This window comes from Lycium ferocissimum, unplaced genomic scaffold (assembly GCF_029784015.1).
Source record: "Lycium ferocissimum isolate CSIRO_LF1 unplaced genomic scaffold, AGI_CSIRO_Lferr_CH_V1 ctg2829, whole genome shotgun sequence".
Lineage (NCBI taxonomy): Eukaryota > Viridiplantae > Streptophyta > Magnoliopsida > Solanales > Solanaceae > Lycium > Lycium ferocissimum.
The window spans coordinates 1-16,300 of record NW_026724158.1 but is presented as its reverse complement, the minus strand read 5'-3'; positions in this window follow the sequence as shown (position 1 = coordinate 16,300).

Here is a 16,300-nt window from a genome sequence, read left to right as displayed (position 1 = left end):
TCTAGACACTCAGGCCATTCAGCGGCTAGCACACCTTCGCGGTTTGTAGGTCAGAGATTTGACCTATCTATTTATTCAGGATCAGGTCAAGGTTCTAGAGGCTCAGGATCTCAGTTTAGAGGTGAGTCAGGACAGATGAGGCCACCTTTACCACGATATACTTAGTGTGGTAAGTTACATGTTAGACAATGGCTGCTTGGGTTCAGATGTTTTTTATGCTTACGGTCAGCTAGGCCATGTTATGCGTGAGTGTCCATCGAGAGGCAGTAGAGGTATAGTTCAGCCTGCAGGATCAGTAGCTAGTTCATCATCATCTGTACACCTTCCGGGGCAACCTCTCAGATATCATCAGGCCGTGGTAGAGGTAGAAGGGGAGCATTTAGCTCGAGAGGTCTTCAAAACTGCATTTATGCACTGGCTGGACGACAGGATCTCGAGTCTTCACCTGATATTGTTACAGGTATATTATCAGTATCTTCTCATGACGTATATGCATTGATTGATCCAAATTCTACATTGTCGTATGTTACTCCTCTTATTGTTGGTCAGTTTGGGGTGAAACTTGAGTTGATTAAACCTTTTGAGGTGTCTACACCCGTTGGTGACCCAGTGATAGCTAGATGGGTATATAGAAATTATGTGGTTATTGTCTGTGATCGTCACACTCTGGCAGATTCGATTGAGTTAGATATGATAGACTTTGATGTGATTATGGGTATGGATTTGTTGGCTTCTTGTTATGCTAATGTTGATTATAGAATGAAGATGGTTCGATTTCAGTTTCTAGCAGAACCAGTTCTGGAGTGGAAGGGTAATATAGCATCACCAATAGATAGGTTTATTTCCTATCTTAAGGCAAGGAAGATGATTGACAAGGGTTATCTATCATTTAGTCTGGGTTCAGGATGTAAAAGCGAAGCCACCGACTCTTCAGTCTGTACTCCAGTGGTTAATGAGTTTCTAGACGTATTTCTAGATGAGCTTCCAGGTCTTCCACCAGAGCAGGAGATTGATTTTGCCATTGACACACTACCAGATACTAAGCCAATATCTATTCCTCCTTATAGGATGGCGCCTGCCGAGTTGAGATAGTTAAAGGAGTAATTGAAAGACTTGCTTGAGAAAGGCTTTATCAGGCCCAGTACGTCACCGTGGGGAGCACTAATGTTATTTGTGAGGAAAAAAGATGGCTCTTTGCGAATGTGTATTGATTACAGGCAGTTGAATAAGGTGACAATAAAGAATAAGTATCCACTCTCAAGGATTGATGATCTATTTGATCATTTGCAGGGTGCTAAATGGTTCTCGATTTAAGGTCAGGGTATCACCAAGTAAGGGTTAGAGAGAAAGACATTCCGAAGACAGCTTTCAGAACCAGATATGGTCACTTCGAGTTTCGTGTAATGTCGTTTGGGTTGACTAATGCACCAGCCATATTTATGAATTTGATGAACTGCATATTCAGACCCTTCTTAGATCTGTTTGTGATTATGTTTATTGGTGATATTCTGGTATACTCTGGATCGAAAACGGAGCATGCAGATCACTTACGTGCTGTCCTTAAAGTTTTTCAGGCTCGAAAGCTGTATGCAAAGTTCTCTAAATGTGAGTTCTGGTTAAATTTTGTGATTTTTCTTGGGCATATTATTTCAGCTGACGGTATTCGGGTAGATACACAGAAGATTGAGGTTGTGAAGACTTGGTCGAGACCCACAACACCCATGGAGGTTCGTAGTTTTTTGGGCTTGGCAGGTTATTACAGGATATTTGTGGAGGGGTTTTCCTTCATTTCTGCACCACTCACGAAGCTAACTCAGAAATCAGCTAAGTTTCAATGGACCGAGGCTTGTGAGTGCAGTTTTCAGGAGTTAAAGAATAGATTTACTTGGCCCCAGCTTTGACACTTCCGGAGGGATCAAAAGGCTATGTTATCTATTGTGATGCTTCAGATGTTGGGCTAGGTTGTGTGTTAATGCATCATGGCAAAGTTATAGCTTATGCTTCAAGGCAGTTGCGAAAACACGAGAGGAACTACCCGACCCACGATCTAGAATTAGCCACGATGATTCATGCATTAAAGATGTGGAGGCATTACTTATAGTACATGTTGATATCTATATGGACCATAAGAGCCTTCAGTATATTTTCAAGCAGAAGGAGTTGAATTTACGACACTCATGTTGAAGCCTTAACTCTTCAACCGCACAAGGGGTGATGAAATTGGTGTAACAATCATCATCAAGCACAAGGATTCCCTCTCTACCACAAAGGTTTACCTTGGTCTCCATGAATCGCCTCTTTGGAACCACCTTCCTTTGCATAGGACAACTCCAACTAGTGCTCACATCCCCACTCATGCTTCTTTGCTTCGGATAGTAAGTACTCGAGTCGTCTTCATCTTCATGATATATAGCACAAGAATTTTCAGCTTCATTATCTTCACCATACGAATCATAACAAGGGTCTTCTTCATCCCCATCTTCCTCATGAGACACAAGAAAACCACTCTCGTCATATTCTCCGTCAAAATGGTAATTCTCTCCCCGAGCTTCCTCATGATCGCCATTCCCCATATAGCCTCATATTCCCTATCGTCACACTCTTGATAGCTCCCACAGTCCTCCCCTTCATAACTACAACCATCATCATCATAACAATCATAATCGCCACCACATGAATTGGAATCCATGGAGAAGTACCTGCAAAGAACACTTAGCAAACACATTAGTAGTAAAGAAACCTCACCACACTCGTGTTTACACTGCGGCTAGCACCACTCAAATGAACTCACACACTCTTGCCTTTGACCACTCAAATGGATTAGCCGGTGTTGATTCTCGATTGGATCCGGTTGCTTGCAAGGTGCACAATTGCTACTCGGGGTCAGAATAGATTTTTGTTAGACTCGAAGAAAGAGGACGACTCAATTCAAAATTGTTATATCCCGTATTTCGTATGTCGGGAAAACACGAGTCAATCTTGATTAGTCAAGGACAAGACTATCCCGAGAATAAAGCAGAGACTTTTGTTTGTCTTAAAGGCTTAAGTTGTGTATGATTTTAATGGTATGGAAATGTTAAGGAAATACTTGGAGGGAATTTTCCATTTTTAGTAAGTATTCTATTCTTGGAAAGTTGAAGATTCAACAAACAAAAAAAAAAGAAATTAGGAAATTGAGTGACCATGTGGCCGGCCACCTTGGGTGGGCCATGGCCACATGGATGGTGAAAATTTGATGTTAAATAGATGACTTAGTCATCTTATTTCCACATTTTCAACACTTAAGAATTTTCAAGAAAAATCAAGAAACCTTGAGAGCCAAAGGAAGGCCATATTCGGCCATATCCAAAGAAATTCAAGATCAATTTCTAGCCATCAAAAAAATTAATTCTTCAAGCAAAGTTGCTAATTCAAGGGTGCTCAATAACGTGGAAGTGTTGTTTGGAGCGTTGGATTGCTTGTTTTCTCCATCTACCAACTTTGGTCAAGTTAAAGAAGTGAAGAAGAAAGGTGAGTTTTAATCTTGTTTCATGTGTTATGAATGGTTCATATGTGTTGTAGCATGATAAAAAGGAAGAAATTTATGATAGAAATTAAGTTGGAGTTAAGGTTGTATATATGGGTTTGGCCGTGTGTATGTATATTGTGTTAAAGGTGATGAATAAATTCTAATTAGCATGTCTTGATGGTTGTAGAGTGAAGAAAAGAATGAAAATAATTTTTGTGAGTGGAAGTGGTGTTGGCCGAATAGGTCCCCTTAGTGTAGTTGTGAATTAACAAATCGTCGTTAGCGTTTTAGTTGTTGTCGTCATGGATTTTATAATGAGAAATGCAAGTTTGATGACTTAAAATAATGTTATGTTGGTTGTAGGATGATTTGGAAGTTTATGTGACTTTTATGTAATCTTTGTATCTATGAGGTTTGTATTGTTAATGTGCGGATTAACGGTGTAAACCATGAATTTGGAAGATAAGAATGTGCTTGGTGTTGTTTTCGGGTTTGGAGACAAATTCGGGTGAGTTGGAGTATGGTTTGAGTTGTTTGGAGAATTGTGTGAATTATTTAAAGTACTCTTGAATATTGTTTGGATGGTTTTGGATTAGTAATCGAGTGTGTAAACATTGATATTAGTTTGATCGTAAGTAGTTGAAGAAAGTATATTATGAATGTTGTTGAATGTTGTTGGAATATTATGAATGTTGTTGAATGTTGTTGGAATATTATGAATGTTGTTGAAGTTATGTAGAAAGAACTATTAATGTTAGAATGCACTTTTGAATTGATTATTAATGTTGTAGTTTGGTTGTTGGTTTGGTTGTTGTTGAAATTAGCCGAGTTGAAATCTCGGGGTTGGTGTATTTACAGGAGAAGTGCTTTAAAATTTCGGTAGAATTTAATGTCCGTTTGAAATGGAATGCCTAAAGGCTTATGGCTAATGTTAACATATTTGGCGTTATGTAGATCTTGGCGTATCCGAGAGTCGAGGCTTGACTTAGCTTGCGAGCGGACAAGGTATGTAAGGCGTCGCTTTCTTTCCTTTGGCATGTCTTAGTGCTATTAGGCTATGACCCGCGTCTCGGGGTTATTCCGTTCTTAAATCCGAGCTTAGATACGTACTTGTTTGATCCTAAAGATATATTCTTTAATGTGTTCAATGTAAGGTTCTTAAGCTTTCAAAGACTTATGAAAATTTTGACTACAAAGAGGTCCCGAACTTCAAACGTCCGTAACTTTTGCATACGAGCTCGGAACGCCCCAAAACATAATATGTAAGTTTATAAGGCCTAACTCTCCCCTAACCCTCGTAGTCGGGCTCGGATGGGGGTCGGCACCCGTCCGTGGGGCCCGCAGCTCTTTATGATTTCCCTAATGACCTTTAAGAAAAATTTAGTATTATTTTCACCTTGATCTCCGAGCATGGATTCCCTACTTATTTAGTAAGTTTAGAATTATGATTTGTATGCATTTTAAATACGGATTGTTACGCATATGACTTTGACATGTAAGTGTGATTTCCAAAGTTTGTTGATATATCCTCGAAAGGCATTCAAAAGGAAGTTTGATTAGACTACGACCCTAATCTGTAAATAATAGTTTGTTTCGATTAATTTACTAAATTTTGGTAAATGTTTATGCTGCATATGATTTATGAGATTTGTACATTGTACATGATTCCTACGATTCTGCTCGTGCATATTATTGTTACCTCCTTCGCCGAGTCCCGGGCCGGTTATGTTCGTGCGCACAATTTGAAGTATGATGAGATTCCGAAGTATGATGAGCGTCTGAAATATGATCTGATTCTGATATATACAATGATATGAGGTATGATGAGTTCTGAAATGTGACATGGTTCTGAGATGCGATATGATTCTGTATTATGATGCGATTTGGAGGAGACGTTCGGAGAATATACAAAACTTCCGAAGTATGATGAGTTGTGGCGCCCAAGGCAGGAGGGGCGACCACGTTCCGTCCGCCAGGTCCTATCATGGACCATATATGACATATGTTTTTGACATTCATGATTTATGTTTATAAAGTAAGCATGCTGACATTCTGATCATTATATTTATTTTCTGAATTTCATATATGACTTCCGGTAAGTGATATGCATATAATGTATGGGTGATGATACGGTTTGGCTTACTGACATATGTTTATGCGGGACAAACGGTTGAAAAGGTTAATTATGCTTTTCCAGTTTCTATGTTTATTTCCTTAACCCTTATTCCGGTTTTGATTCTGTTTATGTATTTCCTGCCTTACATACTCAGTACATATTCCGTACTGACCCCCTTTCTTCGGGGGCTGCGTTTCATGCCGCGCAGGTACAGGTACTCGTTTGGGTGAGCCGTCAGCTTAGGGCTCCTGTTCAGCTATCTTGCAGTGCTCCTTTGTCCGGAGCCCACATTTGGTACAGCCTCTTCCGTTATGTATATATTTGTGTATGCTCATTCTGGGTACGGCGGGGCCCTGTCCCGTCATATGATTCTGCTATGACTCTTAGAGGCCTGTAGACATGTACGTGGGTTGTGGGTAGCACTGTTCGGTTATGTTTGTGTTCTGTACCTTCCCAAATTGTATGTATAGTCTGTTTATATATATATGGTTATGTATATGTATCACCGTGGCTGTTTATATAAATATAAGCTTCTAATAAGTTACTAAGAACGGGTTATGATTTGTAAAGGGTACGGGTGCCCAGTTCGGGCACTAGTCACGGCCTACGGAGCTGGGTCGTGACAAAAATAAACGCACTTGAGCCAAGAAATTAACGAGGTAAAAATGAAGAAAAGCGCGAAAAGAATTAGCATGAATGAAAATGCGGACACAAGAACTAGCAAACACAAGTAGGAACAACTACTAAATGGCTACTAGTTGAGAGACACAAGAAAATGGAATGCTAAAATCGGGAAATAAATCGAATTTCGAGCCCGGGTAGGTGATAACTTGAAAACGTGGTCTTGAAGTCCCAAATGATCCAAGGTATCAATTTGAAATAATAAAAATTTTAAAATTTCTATACTCTTTTTTTTTTTTTTTGTTCCCTACCAAAGGACTAGGGACACAAGACCAACAACTAAGGATCAAGAATTTTTTGAGAAATGAAAGTGGGTTGAAAGGAAATTTGGAATTGAAAAGGTACCTTGAGTATACGGTTTGAGCTTGACAAAATACGGTCCGTATTGTGGTTTACAGTCCGTATTTCGTGTCCGTATTTAGTGATGCCCAAAACAGAATGTTCCTTGCCTTTTACGACCCACAAGATACGGGCTGTATTGTGGTTTACGGGCCGTATTTAACGATGTCTTTCCTAGGCAGAATGCTCCAATCCTTGGTCCTTTTATACGGTTAGGGAATACGGTCCGTATTGTGATTTACGGTCCGTATTGTGGTTTACGGTCCGTATTTAACGATGTTGCCAAATTCCAGTGAGCTACAATTTCAAGATCCAAGTTTACGACCCCAGATTACGGTCCGTAATGTGATTTACGGTCCGTAATTTGCAATGTTCCCAGCTTCAGTGATTTTCGTATTGAACTCGAACTTCTCGAATTTTGGACCAAATTTCGTGGATTTGATGACGTTCCTGGGCCCACTCAACCTAGTATTTACCCTTTTGGGGTAGAAAAACACTTTCCCAAATCTTGACTTGAAAACTTTGGATTAAATGCCCTTTTGGAGAGTCTTCTTCCCTATGAAGATTTGAAGATCTTCAAGAACACCAACAATTTCAAATTTCCAACTACCTTCAAATCAACTTGTTTTTCCTTCAAATTTCAGATTTAGACTCCCCTTCACTTGTAGAACAAAGCCCAATAGGTTTCAAGTTCCAATTTCACCCAAAACAACAAGACCCACTTCAAGTTCTTCAACTCAACAATGGTGAAAATCTCAAAACAACTTGGACTGACTCGAAACTTCGGATTTGAAACCCTAAAACTCTAAGGAACTCAAATCTAACACTTGAATCAACAACAAACGAGGATTTGAAACAATTTTTTTTTGATTTTCGAATTTTGGGGATTTGTTTTTTGTAGAATCAAATCCCAAGCTAGATTTGTTGAAACCAACCTAATTTAGGCTCTGATACCAATTGATACAATAATGGATACGCAGAAACGAGAAATTAAGAAGATAAACAAAAGGAAAAGAAAAGATAGATAGATTGACACAAAAAATAGGCACAATTAGGCAACCAAGGTTCTTCAATAACCAAGACCTCCTAATTACACTCTAGATAGCACCAACCTCTTAGGATGACCTCAAGGGAATTGAATTCCCAAGCAACCAATCCTCTCACAATCAATAATCAACAAGAGCCTACCAAAGGCCTCTCTCACAAGTTTCTCTCTCTAGAGATAACCCTAAAACACTCAAATATTCATCAATTCATCAAAAATCCCCCTAAATGAAATGAAAGACAAGCTATATATACAAGCTAAGTAAAGAATACTAATAGGCAATTACAATGCTACCCTTAATGAAGTAAGGGCCTTGTTTGGCTAGTCTTTTTAGTGTAGTCTTCAATTCAAGGATTGACCTTCAATGGCCAAACACATACTTCTTTGCATAGATGGCCCTCTAATCAACCTTGAATGCATGGCCTTCTTGCAATCATAACCCTCCTGAGCAAAGTAGCCACTTGCATAAATAGCCCTTTGCGCAATTAGCCATCTTCCGCCTTGAATCACCCAAGCTTGCAATTGTAGCCACTTTAAGAGGCAAGCCTTGGGCCTTGGACTCTTGACTTCTTCTCCCATGCTATCTCCCATAGCTTGAAGGCCCTCCAATGACTCCATTTAAATTCTCCCAAAGCTTCATCCTCCATGAATCCGCTTCCAACATAAATCCTTGGCGAAGTTTGAGTAGTTGAGTCATTTGTGCCATTTAGGATTGTATCACGCATAAGGAGAAATGAATGTGGAGTCACACAAATCGTCAAGCTCTAGATTAAAGCCATTATACCCACAAACATTTACCTTCAATTTTTGAAACCTTGGCTTAGGCAATCTCTCTCCTTTTCTTGGAAATAGTGGTCCTGTCCTTTGTGTAAGCTATCTAGTTCTTACTTCCGATTGAACGGGCTTAGTTCTCACTGAACCTTGGGCTATTGTACCTGTATAACAAATCTCAAAGAAAAGGTTATGAGTTATAAATCACCTTACTCAGTCCCTTACTCTATTTAGGTGGCGCTCGGTTCCCTCAAAGTAAAGGTTTGGTTCACTCCGACTTGTTGTAATTGGCTTTCTCGGAATTGACCAACTCTTTTTTGATCACTTCAGTAGACAAAAGAGGCTACCTCTTTGGGATTAGAGTGAGTTTATGGGACTCTAGAGTCGGACGACTCCTTTAAATGTGGCGCACTTGAGTCAAACAATTCACTACGAATCAAAACGAGAAAAGCTTGAAAAGAATTAGCACGAAAGAAGTTATAGCTCAAGAACTAGTAAACTTTGAGTAGGTAATTACTCAATGGATACTAGCTAGAAGTTATGTCACAAAGAAAGGATTAAGAAGCTTCCCAACACCACCCCCCCCCCCCCAAAAAAAACGTGCAAGGCAGACCCCTAAGTCTTACTAATTAATATCCTTTGACCAACTTGTCTTGGAATTTAATTACTACAAGTTTCAATGTAGCTTCTCGTCTTCTCAAAGGATGACTAGGGACTTGCACACACTTGACTTCTCGTTTCCCAAGAGGTGATTAGGAACTTGGACACTCTTTTCTCAAGGTGATCGTTAGTCTTCCCAAGAATTGACTTGGAAACTTGTGTCAATTAATGGTTTGACTATTTGTTTGCCTCTACACCCTTTCACACACCCCAAACTGATTTTTTACTTCTCCTAATGAGTGCAGCCCCCTTCTCCACGTTTTGGAGGGGTTCAATGCACCAACTCCTTGGTAATCAACTCTTGACTAGTCCCTTTGACTTCCCAAACAACTTTCACACTCCCTAACACTTTGAAAGCTTAACTTATCACCAAAATTAGATCAAACAAAGTTAGTAAATCTGAAATTATCAAGAACACACATGAACATTCACAAAATATTTATGATCACTCAAGAACACAAGTATTCAAAACATTTCAAATGATATACCAAAATGACCATCTTGATGTCTAGTTTCCAAATATCACCATGGATCACCCAAGGCACCTAAACTAATGGCACAATTGGAGACTTTAGAAATAATAGTTCATAAACTTTTTGAAATAATAGTTCATGAACTTTTTCTTGAACATATGAACATCCAAGAACACAAGTCTTCAAACACCAAAATCAGATTCACCAAATAGATCAAGAACACCGATATACTCCAAATCTTTCCAATTTTTGGATTCTTGCCCTTCTTAACTAGGAGAAATCAACCCAAAAACTTTCAACCTCAATTTCAACCTCTTCTATAAGACCCACTTTGAGGCTACAAGTTTCAAGGTCTAACAATGGTGGAAATTGAAAATCTAACTTCAATTGGCTCAAAACTTCAGATATAGAACCTAAGAACTCTAAGGAACTTGAATATAACACTAGAATCAATAACAAAACAAGGAATTCAAACAAATTTTGGATTTTTTTTTCCAGTTTTTTTTTTTTTTTTTTTTTTTTTTTTTTTTTTTGTGAATACCAAACCCAAGACTAGATTTGTTGGAACAAATCTATACTAGGCTCTGATACCAAATGATGCAAGAAAATAAAGACAAGATAGAAAAGAAGACACAATTGATAAACAATTGGATAATAACTAGAAGAACTAGTCCTAGTTACCTTCCAAAAGGATCAAAAGCACCTATCTTATGCAACAATCTCTTGCAAATTGAATGATCAAAACAAGGTTGTACAATTTGGAGTCCACCAAATCACAACAAGTCCACCAAATCACAACAAGTCTCTACTAGAGAGAAAAGTTAAATATTCATATATTTCAAGATAGGTTCCAAATGAGAAATAGTTCTAAGTGTAGCTTGTATAGGTCTTTCTACACCTGGACTTTAAAATAATAGCCACAAGTTGGCTTTTAAAATATGGCCTCACAGGGCTCCAAATCATTAGCCACATGCATAGGACTCCAAAGTGGGTCCATGGCTATTATAAACTGATCGTGGGCTCCTCTCCTGGGCTCGGAAGTTGCCACGACTCCTGAAATAAAGACTACATCTCCAAAGCATAGATGGATGTCATGTAAAATCCTAGCCAGATGGCTGGAATGTATGATGGCTAGTTTGGCTTGCATCAGATGATGAGGAGGAAAAAAGTGAGCATGAGGGAGATTCCGATGGTGGTGATGAAGAGAGGTTGGAAGAAAAATTAAACTTTACTATTGTAGTGCGACGAGCCATGGGTGCTTTAGCTAGAGAGGAGCTTGACCAAAGAGAAAATCTATTTCATGCTAGATACAAGATAGTGGACAAGGTGTGTTCATTGATAATTGATGGTGGGAGTTGGACCAATGCGGTGAACCAATTCTTGGCTGAGAATATGAAATTGCCCACAAAGAAACATCCTAGTCACTACAAGCTCCAATGATTCAACGAGTGTGGTGAAATGAATGTAACCAAGCAAGTCGTTATCAAGTTTAGCATTGGTAGGTATCAATATGAAATATTATGTGATGTGGTACCAATGCAAGCGTGTCATTTGTTGCTTAGGAGACCTTGGCAATTTAAAAGAGATGCTCAACATAGTGGAAGTTCCAACAAGTACTCGTTTGTGTTAGATGATAAGAAATTCACTCTTGCTTCATTAACTCCCTACGAAGTGAGTGAAGACTATAGAATCATGAAGGAACTCCGTGAGAGGGTTCAAAAGGAGGGGACGGAGGTGAGTGAAAATGTCACGACTTAACCCGATGGGCCATGACTAGTTTTTACACCTCGAAAAATTTTCTGTTGATGTGCAGTGAATAGGCTAATGAAGAGCACGAAGTCTATGATGTTTCAATAAGTGAGAAATAGCATTTGATGATACTAATTAAGATTTCCAAAGACATTGGAAGTGGGAGACCAAAAGTTGTTAAGGAAAACAAGGTATACGTCATGCGTCGGCAAGATTTACGAGTATCAAAGTAACGTGTGATTTAATGAAGTTTTGGGGAAGAGTTGTAACGTCCCTTAGATCGGTAATGAAGTGTTAAACAAGTGTTAAGAAAGTTCCGTAAGGATTGGAGATCAAACGAAGTGACGAGAACAAGTTCAGTGGCTGGTGGGTTATACGGCTCATTATACGGACCGTAGGACCATCACAGCGAAGGACCTTCACTGGTGGAATTATACGGTTAGTTATACGGACCGTATAATGGACCGTATAATGGTTCCAGTGAAAGGTGAGCGAATGAAGGATCTTTACGTCACTATAATGGACAGTTATACGACCGATAAGTGTCCGTATAATGACCCAACATCAGAAGACCGAGTTAATAAAAAAGGACCAACTTCATTATTTCGATTTTACATTCCCACACCTTCTCTCTAAAATTTTCTAGGATATTTCTCCCACATAAATTCAAGAGATATCAAAGGGTCATTTACACCAAGTTATGAGTCAAGTATGAGAAGCCCATTAAAGTTCATCCAAAGCAAGAAATCCAAGTGAAGGGAAAACTAGGGTTTTGCTCAAGCAGTGGAAATCGCACCCAAGGTTCAATCCACACCATCTAAGGTAAGTTTTATGACATCTCCATGTTATTTGAAGTATTTGAAAGTTGAAACACTTGGATTGCATGAGGGAATAGGGAATGGGTCATAAATGTGTGAATAGTAATACCTTTGAAGAAATGTTTGGAACGAGTTATGATTCTTGATACTTTATGAATATAATCATGTTATAGATGATATTGAGAGTATGGAAACCGACATTGTATGGAAATGAACGTATTGTCAAGATATGACTATGAATATGGATGACTTGAAGTAAATTGTGAAGTAAGAGTAATGTAGATGACTAAAAGCTATCGTGATGATATTGTGAACATTATTATTGATGTTTGGGAGTTGGTATGTAATACGAGGGAAGTAGTATAAATAAAGGAGATGCTGTCTGATGAGTATGCACTTCAATGAAGGTAGGACGTGAGCTTTGAAGAAGCACATACAAGAGATAGAATAGTTGCACAGAAAGGTATGTATATTAACCTTTCTTTCATAAGGCATGGTTCTTTGGCCCAATGTTCATCCTCTTATGAAGTTCATGATACTTCTAAAGATCCTAGCTCGAGAAGCTATTAAGCTAACGACGCTCAAATGATATGATTGTGCCAAGTTCCTTATGTGACGAGTAGTACTCCACGGATAGAAAGTAATGAATGACGATAGTAACAAGATTAAGGATAGATATGAGCTTGTGTGTATGTATGCCCATGTGAGGCTATTGTGAACCCCGAGTTTATACGGCCGAGTAGAATATGATAAATATGTATATGTATATATGTATGTGTGCCTATGAGAGGCTATTGAGAACCCCGAACTTATATGGCCGGGTAGAATACGACGAATATGTTTATCTATATATAGCGACGCGCGCACACCACTGCAGTTGGGTACGAATAACACTGAGCCTTGGTAGGGCTAGGTACGTGAAACACCGAACCATCGTGGTCGGGTACGCAATATAAAAAGATGCGTATGACATCTATACGAGTACGGTTATGCTATATGTATGACATCTATATGAGTACGAATAAGTTAAGTGTATGAATATGAGTACGAAAGGTAAATGAGCAAGGATGTGAATGTATGTACGCGAGTACGAAATAGAAATGAGACGCCCCTATGGGAAGCAGGTAAGTGCTATGACGATGATGTTATTATTCCCCAGCTTATGTTATTTCATATGTTACCCATTATGCTTCCATATTGATATTGATCATGCTTTACATACTCAGTACATTATTACTACTGACGTCCTTTGTTTGTGGACGCTGCGTCATGCCCGCAGGTGGCCAGGGAGACAGAGTGGACCCATAGCGGTATTTTCTCAGGGACTACATAGCAGAGCTCCATTTCATTCGGAGCTACAACTTTTGGTATAGATTCTTTTGTGTATATATTTATGGGCACAGCGGGGTCCTATCCCGCCCATATGTTACGATATGATGTACCCTTCTTAGAGGCTCATAGACATTGTGCATATGGTTAGGTATGTTCGGCCTTGTCGGCCTATATTTTGGATGTTGTTTATCGCCTCGTCGGCGCATGCACATGTATATGGGCATAGATGCCATTGATGATATAGATATGTTGTTACCCAATGAGATTAGAATGGTGAATGAAAAGCATGATATATGTTATATCCCGTATTTTGGTACATTGGGATAATCCGAGTTAGTCATGATAAGTTAAGGACAAGGTTGTAATTTCTTTCGATTTTGTTAAAAGTGCATAAGTTGCATATTCATCTTTTCATTGGCATGGAGTGTTAAGGGTAAAATTGGAATAAGAAAATTTGGGGTCAAAAGTGAATTATGGAAAGTTGGGCATTTCATGAAAATTAAGGGCTAGAAGTGAAATATTGAAAACTAATTATTTCATGAAAATGGCCATATGTGGCCATGTGTGGGGTGTGGGCCATAGGCCACATGGAAGCATTATATATGTAACAAAAGATGACCAAGTCAATCATTTTTATCATCTTCTACACTTAGAGAAAAATCAAGAAACTTGGAGAAGCAACCAAGCAACCATTCGGCCATGGCTTGGAAAATTGAGGACCAAAAATTGACCAAGAAAAATTGGTTTCTTCTAGTTTTCCCACTTAATTGGAGGGTCCTAAACAACATGAAGTGGTTGTTGGAGCAAACAAATCCTTGGTTCCTACAAATCTCAACCCTAGCTAAGTTGAAGAACAAAGTGGAAAAGGGTAAGTTTAATCCTTTTTTTATATGTTAAGAATGGTTTGTGCATGTTGTGATATGTGGAAAAAGAATGAAATTCATGAAATTGTGAACTGAAGTTGTAGCCGTGTACATGTTGCTTTGGTGTAGGAATGATGAATTAATTGTATTTAGCATGTTTTAGTGTGATTGTAGTGTGTAGAAATGGATGAAAAATTATGGAATCTATGTATGTTGATGTTGGCCGGTGTAGGGGCCGTTTTTTGGTAAGTTATGGCGAATTGATTTTACTTAGTATTTTAGTTGTTGTTGTCATGGATTATGTGATGAGAATGAAGGTATTGAATGATTTGAGTTGAAGTTGTAATTGTTGTGTTGTGGCCGTGTATGTGTGGTGTAAGGTAGAAGTGAAGAACTAATTTCATTTGGTATGTTTAGGATGTTGTGTTGTAGATTCTATGTTGTAAAATGAAGGCTTAATGGTTCAAAGTAAAGTTGAAATCATGTGGGCTGTTTTGGAACCTAATGTGATCTTAATATGGTTTCTTGTATTTTTGAGATTAATGTTGTTAAAGTATGGATTGTTGGTATGGTTTATGAATTTGGAAGAAAAGAAAATGCGTTGTTGATATTTCCTTGGACTTGGAAGGTTTCGGGTTGCCTTATGTTTTGGTTGATGTTGTTAGAATGTTTATTGGTATTGTTGTTGATGAATTTGGCCGAGTTAAATTCTCGGGTGTTGAATTTACAGGGGAAATGCTGCCCAAATTTTTGTAAATAAAGTGCGAGCTTAAAATGGGATTCCGAGGTGCCTAAGACTAATGTTGGTGTCTAATGACGTGTTGTAGATTTTGAGAAGCCGAGACTTGAATTTGGATTAGCTTAGGAAGCAAGCAAGGTATGTAAGGCTTACCTTTCCTTCCTTTGGCATGTCTTAGATAATGGTAGTAAGGTATGATATGTTATGAGCCTTGGGGGTAATTCTATTCGAAAAATCCGAACATGTTTATGATTCATATTCGCTTGGTGATGTTGGCATCCTTAATATGGTCAAGCTATGATCCGTATGTCCTTGAGATGATTGGATTTGAAATGCTATGTACATTTTGTTCCGAAAGAATCTTATGTCTTTTGTATGACTAAATTTCAAAAGTTGCATAAAAGTTGGTTTTTTAAAAAAAAAAAAAAAAAAAAAGAGTATTGTTCCTAAACGATTCTGAAAACTACGAACGTCCGTAAATTTCACAAACAGAACCGGATGGCCTTTGTCACACCCTGATTTTATTAGGGTGAGATGGGCACCCGACCCCATGTGCGGAGCCGAGCGAACCCGACTCTTATTACAGACATAATTCCTGAGACTCTTAATCAGACAAGAACAACGACAAATACAACAAATATTTCGGAAATATCCTTTGTAGTTTACAAATCAACAGAATATGTAATCATATGGAATCTACTGCAAAATACAGAATGACACGTCGGCTGATGGAGCCGCTCACAACCGATATTCGTAACCCACAACTCGTACGCAAAGTCTCTAACGGATAATCGAACACATAACATGCATAATCCGACTCGGCAAGACTCCGTGAGCAACGGAGCTTGCCAACGCCGCTGGAACTTCTCCTACAAAAGCCACGTACTCATCCGTGTACCGCGCGCATGAAACGCAGCCCCCCGAAGAACAGGGGTCGACGAATATGTACCGAGTATGTAAAGCATAAAATACAATAAAATCATAATCGAACAGAGGATACATAACATAAATGCAAAGGCGGAGTATCGTAAATGCTTACTCATAAAACATAGGCAAATGCATAACGAAAAATATGCCATAGCCGCCCCATTATGGGACTCGGTAAAATGAAAGTGGTCGCCGACACTCGGCGCCACAACATATCGAACATATTAGAATGTGCACATATCATAGCATATCGTATGGCATATCATATCATACCATATC